The sequence below is a fragment of the Chelonia mydas genome, chromosome 13, assembly GCF_015237465.2.
Source record: "Chelonia mydas isolate rCheMyd1 chromosome 13, rCheMyd1.pri.v2, whole genome shotgun sequence".
Classification (NCBI taxonomy): Eukaryota; Metazoa; Chordata; order Testudines; family Cheloniidae; genus Chelonia; species Chelonia mydas.
Window position 1 is genome coordinate 12,617,134 of NC_051253.2, and position 14,312 is coordinate 12,631,445.

Here is a 14,312-nt window from a genome sequence, read left to right on the forward strand (position 1 = left end):
CTATGGCTGTGCCTTGCTCTGTAACTTGACCATCTTTCCCTGGGCAAATCCTTTCTTATCAAGGGCTTTGCTGTTTTTCAAGTTTTTCTGCTGCTTAGTTAGGGCCCAAGATAGACAACACCTGACTATGGGCTAAGCTGCTGTGTGAAAGCTATGGAAGGTCATGGGTCTGTATTCCACACCCTTCTCAGCTATTCAGCAGTAAACTCAGACAGGCAAAGGAATCAGAAACCTCTGGACCTGTGTATCATTCTCTAGTCCCACAACTTGCCATCAGTTGCGCTGTCTGCTTCTTGACCATGCTGCTGAACCGCACTCACTGATGCTCAGACTCTCTCCTCCCATGAGAAATTCTTCCTGGGGAGTTTGGTGGGTTCTGGGTTTGCCCCAGGTGAGCAATGATTCTGCTAAGCCATAGCACTAAGGCAGATGTTACTTACCAGGGACAGTACCAAGCACTAGTCCCAGGATACTTACCTCATCTGTTCCCCTCCCCCAAATCACATCCTTAGTTCTAGAGTCTTGGGTCCTGATTTTATAAACATTTAGCTCCATGAATGGTCTTTACTCATGTAAGCAGGCCTGTTGCACTGTGTAATCAAACGGACTGCATGCATGAAAAAGGGTTGGCAGGATCAAGCGTTTGTTGAGCACACAAATAAATAGACTCAATGCACACAATGGTTTTATGGAATTTTTGCACTCATACCCATCCATTAGGGTGGTATGGAACCACTCAAAACTGATTTGCCAGTTTCAAAACAGCATTATGCAAAGACAAAGCATGGTTAAGAAAGCAATGTCAAATCAAGTTCGCTATGAAGGATTATGTCTCTTGATGTTTGTAGGTATTATACCATCACAAAACATTCAATATTTCTTGTATCTCTTCTTCCTGTTTGAAAGGGGGAGTTGGATTTGTCCAAGACTCCAAGGAAACAGGTAAAAGGTGTTCCTGGAAACATTTACAGCATCACCTATAGGCCTGATGAATGCAGAATTAGTAAACGGAGAAAAGGATCAATCCTCTTAGCGACAGGTTTCAGAGTAACAGCTGTGTTAGTCTGTATTCGCAAAAAGAAAAGGAGTATTTGTGGCACCTTAGAGACTAACACAAAGCATGAAAAAATACCTCCCCCATACCAGCAGGAGAGTGGGGTGGGGGGAGGTATTTTTTCATGCTTTGTGTGTATAAAAAGATCTTCTACACTTTCCACAGTATGCATCCGATGAAGTGAGCTGTAGCTCACGAAAGCTTATGCTCAAATAAATTGGTTAGTCTCTAAGGTGCCACAAGTCCTCCTTTTCTTTTTGCGAATCCTCTTAGCCACATATTAGCTCCAATTAATATTAATTTTAACATGTGTGTGCAACTCACTAGTATTAGGCTTTGTGGACAGCCCACGGAGATTAAATTTCATATAGGCATATCTTCTCTGAGGTCCTTTCCATGTCAATAACAAATTATCCCATCCAACATAACAGTGTGCTCTACACAGCCCTCCAGTCCTTGTGTAGGGCATGAAATAAACCATCAAAGTGCACCACTAAGAAATAGTTGCTTTCTCATCCTCCATTCGCCTCCCCTCCCCACTGATGCTTTCTTTGACGTGACCGGTGGATATATCCAATTCTTTAATTGAAAGAAATACAGCTGAACTTCTGCTGGAAATGTGCCAGAGGCTACATCATATGCAACGTCAAAGAATATTGGAAATAATATAGACCTCTGACATTTGTGTTTAATGATTTGGCGTGCCCAAAGGGGGGTTGTTTGGAATCAGAATTTGTCACTGCTGTGAGGAGATAGTCTGCAGTGGCTGGGGCCTTAAGGGTTACTGCAAAGAGATATTAATAAAGCTATGTTTAAACATGTCACTGGAATGTTTTGCTTTAATCTCCTCTGATTCTTTGCACAGCCATGTCCAGAAGGATTCCGTAAGAGATTTCTCAATTTGAGACATAGCAGAGCGAGTAAAGCAATACTCCTGAGGTAGCAACAGGACCCTTTCTCAGAACATCTTGCAAGCGAGCAGAGAAGAACTAAAACGTAACACCATGGTTTATTAACCACAGTTTAGGTTCAATTCTCCCAGCCACTGCCCAGACACACAGGATGACTATTAGCTCCTGCCAAGGAAATTAAAATAAATAAGTTTTTAGTTATATAAATAAGATGAGAATAAGGAAGTTGTGGATGGAAAGGAGATTAAAGATGATCTAAGTATGGCCCCAAAATGAAATGAATCCTGTGTCTTGTTTTCAATAAGGATGGTAATATTGAACACGGGCAGAATGGCTAATGGAAATGAGTGAATAGAAATGGAAATTACCACATCTGAGGTGGAAGAAAAACTTGAAGAGTTTAATGTGCTCAAACTGGGGGGTCTTGGATAATCTCCATCCATCCATCCAGAAGGAACTAGTCCACTAGCAAGGATTTTTAATAAATCTATCTATCTATTCAGGGGTAGACTGGATATGACTGGAGAATAGTTAATGTTGTGCCTATATTTAAAAAAGGAGGAAAAAGTGATACTGGCAATTACAAATCAGTTAAACTGGCCTCAGAAGTATACAAGGCTTTAGAATAAACTGTGAAGGAAATAATAATTAAATTCATGGAGGTGAACAGTAAAGGGGATATAATGAAACATGGGTTTGCCAAAGGTAGATCATGCCAGACTTACCTGATTTCCTTCTTTGACAAAATAACTGCATTTTTTAAATAAGGGAAATGCAGTATATCTAATACACTTGGACTTGAGTACAATTTTTAATACAGTAGCCCATGCAAATTTATTGTTAAATTAGAGAAGGTGGGGATTAGCACAAGAACTGTATAGTGTATAAGGCAAGGTGTTGTGCTGAAAGGTGAACTATCAGACTGGAGGGAGGTTGCAAGTGGAGTTCTCCAGGATCAGTCTTGGGACCAATCTTACTCAACAGTTTTATTAATGACCTTGACATTAAAAGTAGCAGTGCACCAATGAAATTTGCTGATGATGCAAAGTTGAGAGGTATCATCAATATATAGGAGGACCGGAATATTATACCAGAAGATCTGAATGACCTTGAAGACTGGAACAACAGAAGTGGGATGAAACTCAATAGTACAAACTGCAAGATCATGCACTTAGGATCTACTTAGAATTTCTGGTACTAGCTGGGGGCTCATCAGTTGGAAGTGACAGAGGGAGAGAGAGAGACCTGGTTGTGTGGGTTGATCACATGATGACTATGAGCCTCACATGTGATGCTAAGATGCATCAGGCAAGGCATTTCTGTGTTTCTCCTAGAAGTATTAATGCCACTGTACAAGGCAATGGTAGGATCTCATTTGGAATACCGTGTACAATTCTGGTCACCCATGTGTTCAAAAGAAATGAATTCAAACTCGAACAGATGCAGAGAAGAGTTACTAGGATGATCAGGGGAAAGGAGGGCCCATCTTACAAGAAGAGACTGGAGGAGATTAGCTTAGCAAAAAGAAAGTGGAGGGGATGTGATTGCTCTCTGTAAATACATTGCAGGGGGGAAACACCAGGGAGGGCAAAGAGCTATTTAAGCCTAAGGACCATGTTGGCAGAAGAACAAATAGACAAACTGTTGGGATTGCTTGTGAAGAGAGAGGGTATGGCTCAATAACATTGAGGCTCACTTACAGTTGCATTCTATTTTCCTAAAAGCTCATGCTTCCAGATTTCAGCTGGCCACCTCTAATGGTCAGGAAGGGATTCCCCTCAGCCCCAATGTATTCTGGGAGGGAGGTTGGTCTCTTTCCTCTGAAGCATCAGATATAGCCACGGCTGGAGATGGGACACTGGACAGCGTGGTCCAGTGCTCTAAGATGGCATTAAGCAATCTCACAAGTGCTTAGTTGGCTGGTTCTTATTCACATGCTCAGGGTCCAACTGATCACCATGTGTGGGGTTGGGAAGGAATATCTCCCCAGGTCAGATTGGCAGTGAGCTTGGAGTTATTTTTTCCATCTTCCTCTGCAGCAAGTGGTCATTTGCTATTACAGGGGCCTCAAGCATTCGTGGGCCTCGGTCCCTCCTATTTTCTCCCTGTGGCACAGAATAGTCAAGTTTCTTGCAGGCATGGACGGCGGGTATAATAGGCCAGGGCAGGCTTAGCTTTCCCTGGCACTGCCGCCAACCCACCGCCAGACACCTGGGCCACGGTGGACCCGCCCCTTCTCTGAGACCCCCACCGCCTCCTTCACTCTACCCCGCCCCTCAGGTCCCTGCTTCTTGCCACATCCCCCCTCCTTGAGACAGGGAGAGCCAGCAGAGTGAGAAGGCTCAGCCGGGTGCTCTGGGGCTGGTGACTCAGCAGGGGATGGGGAGGCCTTCAGGGCCAGGAGGGGCTGGTGGCTCAGGGGGCTTTCATTTTCCAAAAGACGAGGTCTTGGATCAATGTAAAATGGTGATAACCAGTCTGATGTTTTCCACATTAAAAAAAAAAAGAAGAAAAAATTTACAATGTTGATGATTTTCCCATTAAAATGTTTTTTTTTTTTAAAAAAAAAAAACATTTGATTAAATCCTTTGAAAAATTTCCAACCCTTCTAATTGCCTGAAGTGTTTTTGCAGCACACCTTTCAAAAGTAGACAATGGTGGAACTGACCAGAAACTAAACACTGACATTATCACAGATGGTCCAGTTTGTCCCTGAGATCTGCCCTGACATTTCACAAAGGTGCATTCTGAAGCTACAACAAGTATCCTTAAAATGAAGAAACGTGGCAGTTGTTAAGGTTTCAGCCACACACAAAAGTTGTACCATTTTAATAATACTGCTACAGTTAATGCAGCACGACTCCCCTAGCATGGCTGGAGTTACAGCAGTGTAATGTGCGTCTATCGATTTTCCTTATTCCTTTGGGTAATAAGGTGTAAGGCACCTTTACACAGGTATAACCACATCCACACTAGAAGATGTTCTGATCAAATATAGTCAGTAAAGGAAAGAAAACTCACCCCACTAACCTAGTTATTATACCAGTATAAAAACCTGTGTGTAGAGCAGGCCTCCAGGTACGTCTACACTACAAGTGCTACAGCAACACAGCTGCAGCTATACCACTTCCTATAGTGATGGGAGGGTTTTTATCATTGCTGTATTAATCCTCGTCAGGACAGGCTGTAGGTAGGCTGATGGAAGAATTCTTCTGTTGACATACCTGCATCTACAGTGGGGGTTAAGTCAACCTAACTACCGTAACCTCACGCAGGGCATGAATTTGGTGAGAGATGTAGTTAGGTCAACCTAAGTTTTAGGTGTAGACAAGGCCTCAGAAAACCATTTGGGATGAATTTCATCACCTAGAGGAGATGCCCTGAAAAGGCCCTTTATATTACAATTAAGCCACCTAGGAAGACTATTGAGCTTGGGCTTGCGCAGATGCAGTGGCTGGGAAGCCTTTGTGAAGGAGGAGTGTGGAGGAGCAGTACCCCATATAGTCCATCTTACATGCAGGAAAGGGGCAACACTACGGCCCTGTAGACTGCAGGTAGGTTTTGAAGTTGAAGTCCATTCCCTGGATGACAGTCTGCTCCCCACTCAATACCTGCTTCCTTGAGCTTTGTACAGTGAATGGTCAATTGCACCCTTGATCAATAAGGAGACTTGGCATTTTGGTCACAGGAGGTTGGCGCTCTAGCTCTGCAGAGGCACATCTACGGCCAGAGCTAAGTTACCCTTTATCCTTAATCAAGTCTGAAATGTGGGTTTAACGGAGATGTGCCTGAGAACGACATCTGAAGGGAAATGAGCCACCGACGCGCTCTCATGTACATTTACAAGGACAGAAATCCATTTGTCTGAAAACTACAAAGTTTGTTGAAAATCTGTGCCTTGCTGTAGTAGCATTTATAGCTCAGGAATGAAGGACCGCACGCACACACACACATACATTTTCTTTCAGTGTCTGCTTTTTTGTCTGCTACTAATACCAGTTGGGTGTGGCAAGGAAGAGACCTGTCTGAGATAGGGATAGGATTACAAGAGGCAGACAACACTATTAACTCTTTACTGTCTGAACGCACTAAAATAAAAATGGTGGTATTTGTTTCACTCCAGACAACATATTTTAAAAACAAACAGAAACTGGGGGTTGGTGTGACCATTTTTTAGCTTTCAAAAATGAGAGCAATGTGTCCTGTTGCTGAAGGGGGAAACTCAAGAATCTACAGTAACAAGATCAATAAACAGGTTTCAGAGTAGCAGCCGTGTTAGTCTGTATTTGCAAAAAGAAAAGGAGGACTTGTGGCACCTTAGAGACTAATAAATTTATTTGATCATAAGCTTTCGTGAGCTACAGCTCACTTCATCGGATGCATTCAGATCAATAAAGGAGCCACAGTTTTCTATCCTTAATCTTTTTTCCAGGCTCTAAAGGGCATCTTTAAAAGAGTCACTAACAGACACGTTAATTGATTTATAAGTTGATCTGATTTATTTTTGTACATTTAATTGATTTATTGAGTTACCGCTCTTCTTTTGCATTTCAAGTGCTTCTTACATGCAATATATCATGGCAGCTTTGCACATACTTCACTTGAATCCAAGGGGGATTTTGCAATATGAACTGACAACAGTACATGCCCAGGTAATAGAAACTGTTGCTGACTTGCCCTTCCCAGCCCAAACAGGTTAAGCATCTGTGACAAATCCATCTTTTCCAATAGAATTCTGCGGAGGAGGGGGACGATGTTATGGGAAATATGGAGTAAAAATTTTGAAGGGACTGGAGAGGAAGTTGCATTACTAACCTCAGTATCTGCATATTGATCTGAAAGGGTTAAATATCAACAGCAAATGAGCAGGTGAAATCATAAGATCTCACCACCATTGATTCAGAGTCTGAGCCTTGGTCTACACTAGGCGTTTAGGTCGAATTTAGCAGCGTTAAATCGATGTAAACTGCACCCGTCCACACGATGAAGCCCTTTATTTCGACTTAAAGGGCTCTTAAAATCGATTTCCTTAATCCACCTCTGACAAGTGGATTAGCGCTTAAATCGGCCTTGCCAGGTCGAATTTGGGGTACTGTGGACGCAATTAGACAGTATTGGCCTCTGGGAGCTATCCCAGAGTGCTCTATTGTGACCGCTCTGGACAGCACTCTCAACTTAGATGCACTGGCCAGGTAGACAGGAAAAGGCCCGCGAACTTTTGAATGTCAATTTCCTGTTTGCATGGTCACCTGCAGCTTGCCACGCTGGCCAGAGCTCATCAGCAGAGGTGACCATGCAGAGCTCATCAGCAGAGGTGACCATGATGGAGTCCCAGAATCGCAAAAGAGCTCCAGCATGGACCGAACGGGAGGTACGGGATCTGATCGCTGTATGGGGAGAGGAATCCGTGCTATCAGAACTCCGTTCCAGTTTTCGAAATGCCAAAACATTTGTCAAAATCTCCCAGGGCATGAAGGACAGAGGCCATAACAGGGACCCGAAGCAATGCCGCGTGAAACTTAAGGAGCTGAGGCAAGCCTACCAGAAAACCAGAGAGGCAAACGGCCGCTCCGGGTCAGAGCCCCAAACATGCCACTTCTATGATTTGCTGCATGCCATTTTAGGGGGTTCAGCCACCACAACCCTGCCGTGTTGTTTGACTCCTTCAATGGAGATGGAGGCAATACGGAAGCAGGTTTTGGGGACGAGGAAGATGATGATCATGAAGTTATAGATAGCTCACAGCAAGCAAGTGGAGAAACCGGTTTTCCCGACAGCCAGGAACTGTTTCTCACCCTGTACCTGGATGCAGTCCCCCCCCCAGACCCACCCAAGGCTGCCTCCCGGACCCGCCAGGCGGAGAAGGGACCTCTGGTGAGTGTACCTTTTAAAATACTATACATGGTTTAAAAGCAAGCATGTTTAATGATTAATTTGCCCTGGCATTTGCAGCTCTCCCGGATGTACTCCCAAAGCCTTTGCAAAAGGTTTCTGGGGAGGGCAGCCTTATTCCACCCACCATGGTAGGACACTTTACCACACCAGGCCAGTAGCACATACTCGGGAATCATTGTAGAACAAAGCATTGCAGTGTATGTTTGCTGGCGTTCAAACAACATCCGTTCTTTATCTCTCTGTGTTATCCTCAGGGGAGCGATATCATTCATGGTCACCTGGTTGAAATAGGGTGCTTTTCTTAAGGGGACATGCAGAGGTGCCCGTTCCTGCTGGGCTGTTTGCCTGTGGCTGAACAGAAATGTTCCCCGCTGTTAGCCGAGGGGGAAGGGGGGGTGAGGGGCTAGCCATGTGGTGGGGGGAGGCAAAATGTGACCTTGGAACGAAAGCACATGTGCTGTGTATGTAATGTTAACAGCAAGGTTTCCCATGAAAGAGTGTACCCATTGTTCTAGAAAATGTGTCTTTTTAAATACCACTGCCTCTTTTTTTTTCTCCACCAGCTACATGTGTTTCAATGATCACAGGATCTTCTCCTTCCCAGAGGCTAGTGAAGATTAGAAGGCGAAAAAAACACACTCATGATGAAATGTTCTCTGAGCTCATGGTGTCCTCCCACACTGACATAGCACAGACGACTGCGTGGAGGCGGACAATGTCAGAGTGCAGGAAAGCACAATATGACCGGGAAGAGTGGTGGTGGGCTGAAGAGACTAAGTGGCGGGCTGAAGAGAGTAAGTGGCGGGCTGAAGAGAGGGCTGAAGCTCAAATGTGGTGGCAGCGTGATGAAAGGAGGCAGGATTCAATGCTGAGGCTGCTGGAGGATCAAACCAATATGCTCCAGCGTATGGTTGAGCGGCAGGAAAGGCAGCAGGAGCACAGACCGCCGCTACAGCCCCTGTGTAACCAACCGCCCTCCTCCCCAGGTTCCATAGCCTCCTCACCCAGACGCCCAAGAACGCCCAATCCACCCCAGAGGATTGCCCAAGCAACAGAAGGCTGGCATTCAATAAGTTTTAAAGTTTTAAACTTTTAAAGTGCTGTGTGGCCTTGTCCTTCCCTCCTCCACCACCCCTCCTGGTGCTTCTCTCCTCCACCACCCCTCCTGGGCTACCTTGGTAGTTATCCCCCTATTTGTGTGACGAATAAATAAAGAATGCATGAATGTGAAGCAACAATGACTTTATTGCTTCTGACAGTAGTGATTGAAGGGAGGAGGGGAAGGTGGTTAGCTTACAGGGAAGTAGAGTGAATCAAGGAGCGGTGGGTTTCATCATGCAGAAACAAACAGAACTTTCACACCATAGCCTGTCCAGTCATGAAACTGGTTTTCAAAGCTTCTCTGATGCGCACCGCGCCCTCCTGTGCTCTTCTAACAGCCCTGGTGTCTGGCTGTGCAAAACCAGCAGCCAGGCGATTTGCCTCAACCTCCCACCCCGCCATAAACGTCTCCCCCTTACTCTCACAGATATTATGGAGCGCACAGCAAGCAGTAATAACAGTGGGAATATTGGTTTCACTGAGGTCTAACCAAGTCAGTAAACTGCGCCAGCGCGCTTTTAAATGTCCAAATGCACATTCTACCACCATTCTGCACTTGCTCAGCCTGTAGTTGAACAGCTCCTGACTACTGTCCAAGCTGCCAGTGTATGGCTTCATGAGCCATGGCATTAGGCTGCGTCCCCAAGGATACATATAGGCATTTCAACGTCCCCAACTGTTATTTTCTGGTCTGAGAATAAAGTCCCTTCTTGCAGCTTTTGAAACAGACCAGAGTTCCTGAAGATGCGAGCACCATGTACCTTTCCCGGCCATCCCACGTTGATGTTGTGAAATGTCCCTTGTGATCCACCAGTGCTTGTAGCACTATTGAAAAGTACCCCGTGCGGTTTATGTACTCGCTGGCTTGGTGCTCCGGTGCCAACATAGGGATATGGGTTCCATCTATGGCCCCACCACAGTTAGGGAATCCCATTGCAGCAAAGCCATCCACTATGACCTGCACATTTCCCAGGGTCACTACCCTTGATATCAGCAGATCTTTGATTGTGTTGGCTACTTGCATCACAGCAGCCCCCACAGTAGATTTGCCCACTCCAAATTGATTCCCGACTGACCAGTAGCTGTCTGGTGTTGCAAGCTTCCACAGGGCTATTGCCACTCGCTTCTCAACTGTGAGGGCTGCTCTCATCTTGGTATTCTTGCGTCTCAGGGCAGGGGAAAGCAAGTCACAAAGTTCCATAAAAGTGCCCTTATGCATGAGAAAGTTTCGCAACCACTGGGAATCGTCCCAGACCTGCAACACTATGCGGTCCCACCAGTCTGTGCTTGTTTCCTGAGCCCAGAATTGGCATTCCACTGCATGAACCTGGCCCATTAGCACCATGACGCCCACATTGCCAGGGCCCCTGCTTTGAGAGAAGTCTGTGTCCATGTCCTCATCACTCACGTTACCGCGCTGACATCGCCTATTCGCCCGGTATCGCTTTGCCAGGTTCCGGTGCTGCATATACTGCTGGATAATGTGTGTGGTATTTAATGTGCTCCTAATTGCCAAAGTGATCTGAGCGGGCTCCATGCTTGCCCTGGTATGGTGTCTGCACAGAAAAAAGGTGCGGAACGATTGTCTGCCGTTGCCCTGACGGAGGGAGGGGCAACTGACGACATGGCTTACAGGGTTGGCTTACAGGGAATTAAAATAAAAAAAGGGGGTGGCTTTGCGAGAAACTGAATGGCCCCTCAAGGATAGAACTCAACACCTCAAGGATAGAACTCAAAACTGGGTTTGGCAGGCCGTTGATTTCACAGAGGGAAGGAGGAGAAAATGAATACAGAACAAATCTGGTCTATTTCTTGTTTTGAGCCACTTCATCTATCTTTATAGATCTTGCTGGCAGCAGACTGTGCAGTACGACCGCTAGCCATCATCATCTCCTGGGTGCTCGGTGGAAGACGGTGCAGTATGATGACTAGCCATCGTCTTCTGCTGGCTGGAGGTTAAAAGACAGTGCACTGCTGGTAGGACTGAATCGCCACGAGACGAAACTTAAAAGTGAAATGACCTGGCTGAGTCACTCCCATGTTTGCCCAGGCGCCCGATTAAAAGAGCACCCAGGACTACGTCGATGACGGCTACCAGTCATACTGCACTGTCTGCTGCCAAAGGGCAATTAACTGCTGCTGTGTAGCAATGCAGTACCACGTCTGCCAGCACCCAGGAGACATACGGTGACGGTTTGCTGAGTGGGCTCCATGCTTGCCGTAGTATGGCGTCTGCACAGGTAACTCAAGAAAAAAGGAGCAAAACGATTGTCTGCCCTTGCTTTCACGGAGGGAGGGAGGGAACGGGGGCCTGACGATATGTACCCAGAACCACCCGCGACAATGTTTTAGCCCCATCAGGCACTGGGATTTCTACCCAGAATTCAGATGGGCGGCGGAGACTGCAGGAACTGTGGGATAGCCACCCACAGTGCAACGCTCCGGAAGTCAATGGTTGCTTCGGTACTGTGGACACACTCCGCCGACTACATGCACTTAGAGCACTTTTGTGGGGACACACACAATCAACTGTATAAAACCGCTTTCTACAAAACCGACTTCTATAAATTCGACCTAATTAGACATACCCTAAATCTTAGCCCTGATTCAACCTCAAAGCCAAACCTTACCTTAAACCTAATCCAGATCCTGATCTGAGCACCTGCTAGGTTCATCACTGCTCTAACAAAGGCTACATCTTCACTGCCAAAAAGAGTGTTCTTACAGAGAGAGCTCGTTTGAGTTAGATCTCTCATTGTAAAATCCTAACCGAGACAGGAAGTTTTTTTACCTTTGTATAGCTAGTCCAAGTCAACCACATGGATTTACCTTGACTAGTTACACTGAGCTGCAAATTACAGTGCCTTGTATCCACGAGGAATTTACAGCAAGGTGGCTAACTCAAGTCTATTGGCTTCAGTGGAGTAACCCAACTTCAGTGGAGTTACACATGAGATGAACTTGGCTCGAGGTTGGCTATAGCAAGTCCGTAAAGGGTTTAAAAACCTGCACAGGACCATTTTCAACTGGATCCTGATATGACTGGGAATGTGTGATAGTATCCCAGGATACTGCAGCACCTTAAAATTAGAGAGACGATGGGTGTGATGTGCTCCAACTTGCTTGAACATGTAAGAAGCCTAGCCCCTGGGAGCTGGAACCGGGGGAAACCAGAGAGAAGGGCGGTAAAGGAGTCAGGGAAAGAATTCTGAAAGTTATTCTTATTTTGCAGTGCATCTTCACTTCTCCCTGATGCTGGGAATAACTGAAGGTGAATATCTTTAATCCTATGGAACAAACACACACAAACAAAACCATACGACTGTTCTGAGCCCCAGCTTATTCCAGTTCTGGTCTCTTGCCCTTCCCAAGTACAGTCACAGTCCCATTACCTTTAAACCAAGATATCCCCAGGACCCCAAATCTTGATCTCTGGCCTTGTCCATTGTAATACTCCTCATGCAGCAAACGCAGCCTTATGGTTCAAGCCTTGCGGCAGGGCAGCACCAAGCGCGGAGGACAGCTTGGTGACAAGGATAGCAGTGGACAGGGGCAGCGGCTGTGCCCAAGGGACAGCTCAATTTAAAAGATAAAAATCTACAGCTTATGCTTGAGATCACCGCAGCAGCATCTGGCAGCATGAAGAGCCACGTTGTTGCTTTTCCTATAAATAATTTAGGCAACTGATTAACAAGCGTGGATGAAACATAAATATCCAGGTTGGGATTGTTGTAAGTGATGGGTTAGTCACTTCACAAAATAAAAGCCGGTCTCACTCTTGATCCAAAATTCTGATTCTACCCTCCCCCCTCCCCACACACTTAATTCAACTCCTGAATCCTGCACAATCCCAGATCCAAGTACCCACAAGCTTTGGGGAAGTTCCAATCCAAACACTGCAGCTCAGATCTCTATCTCAATCATTTTTAAATTGCAAATATATCCTGCGACTGGAAGCAAAAAACCCCCCGCAATGAAAGTTGCTGCCGGGGAGCCACTTAGCTGACCTGAAGCAGGTGTGAGAAATCTCAGCAGACGGCCTGCTTTTACAAGACTGGGAGGCCAATTCTGCAGGTCTCAATAGTTTGGATAAGGAGACAAACTTCTGGGCACCCAGCCAAGTCCAAAGCTTTACAGAATCTCCCACCACTAATCAGGACACCATTCTACTACTTCAATACAGAACCCATGGAAGAAATTGGGGTAGGTTACAATTGTGTTTTAGTATGTTTGGAGGAATTTCACAGGGAACATTCACTATTATTCACTTCAACCCAATACAAAAATGGAGCCCCACAAGCACTGTGAGTTGAAGTCATTCAGAAGAATTCTAGAGCAGCAAATGGATCTCTCTTTTCTCTACACTGACTGCTAAGTTGGCCTTAGAAATCCAGCTAATACAGGAGAAGAGGCCAAAAGAGCAGCTCTTCATTACACAAGCTCAGGTTAAAAAAAATCTCAGCACTAGAATGGCCACATAATGGCATAATCACAAACACCACAACCCTGACTCTGCATGAATACAACACATTTAAAGTAGAAGTGGCAAAGTGCTTTACGAACTGGGGCTATGTTTACACTTGGAGCTAGGGGCGCGACTCCCAGCTCGCACAGACCTAGTCACACTAGCTCTCACTGAGCTAGCACGCTAAAATACCATATAGTGTAGCCATGGTGGCTCACGCAGTGACACTGGCTAGTCGCCCTGAGTACGTACCCAGAGCATCCAGGCAGGTTTGTACACAGGTCAGCTGACCTGCACTGCTGCCCATGCTACCGCAGCTACACGACTATTTTTGGTGCTCAATGAGAGCCAGTGTGAGTATGCTATGCAAGCTGGGAATCACACCCCGGCCCCAGTGGTAGACACAGCTATAAAGAGCTACCCCCTTTATACAGATGTGTGAATGGAGACACAGGGTGGCTAATCAACTCGTTCAAGGTTACATAGCAAGTCAGCAACAGAATCAAAAATCAATCCCTGGTTTTCTTACCCTGAATAACTTGCTTTAATCACCAGAATGATTGCTCCCCTTACTAGGAAGTTACCTTTCATATGGGCTTATTCATATCTAGGTATTGTAAGTGTCATGTCTTTTGCTGTTACGCAACAAAATCAAGGTGGGGAAACCATATGCACACAATTAGGTCCCAAATAACTGTGCTTAGTACATACACACCGACATACAAGGTCCAGCTGTGGTGCTCTGGCTGGCTGGTTTCTGGCAGCTTCTAAAAGATAGAACGTGGTGAGCATCACTAGATGGCTCAAACAATTTAAATGGATACTATCCAGTTGCTATACAGTTCATTAAGTCTGTTCATCTACCTGCTAGCCCTGCCTCCCCTAA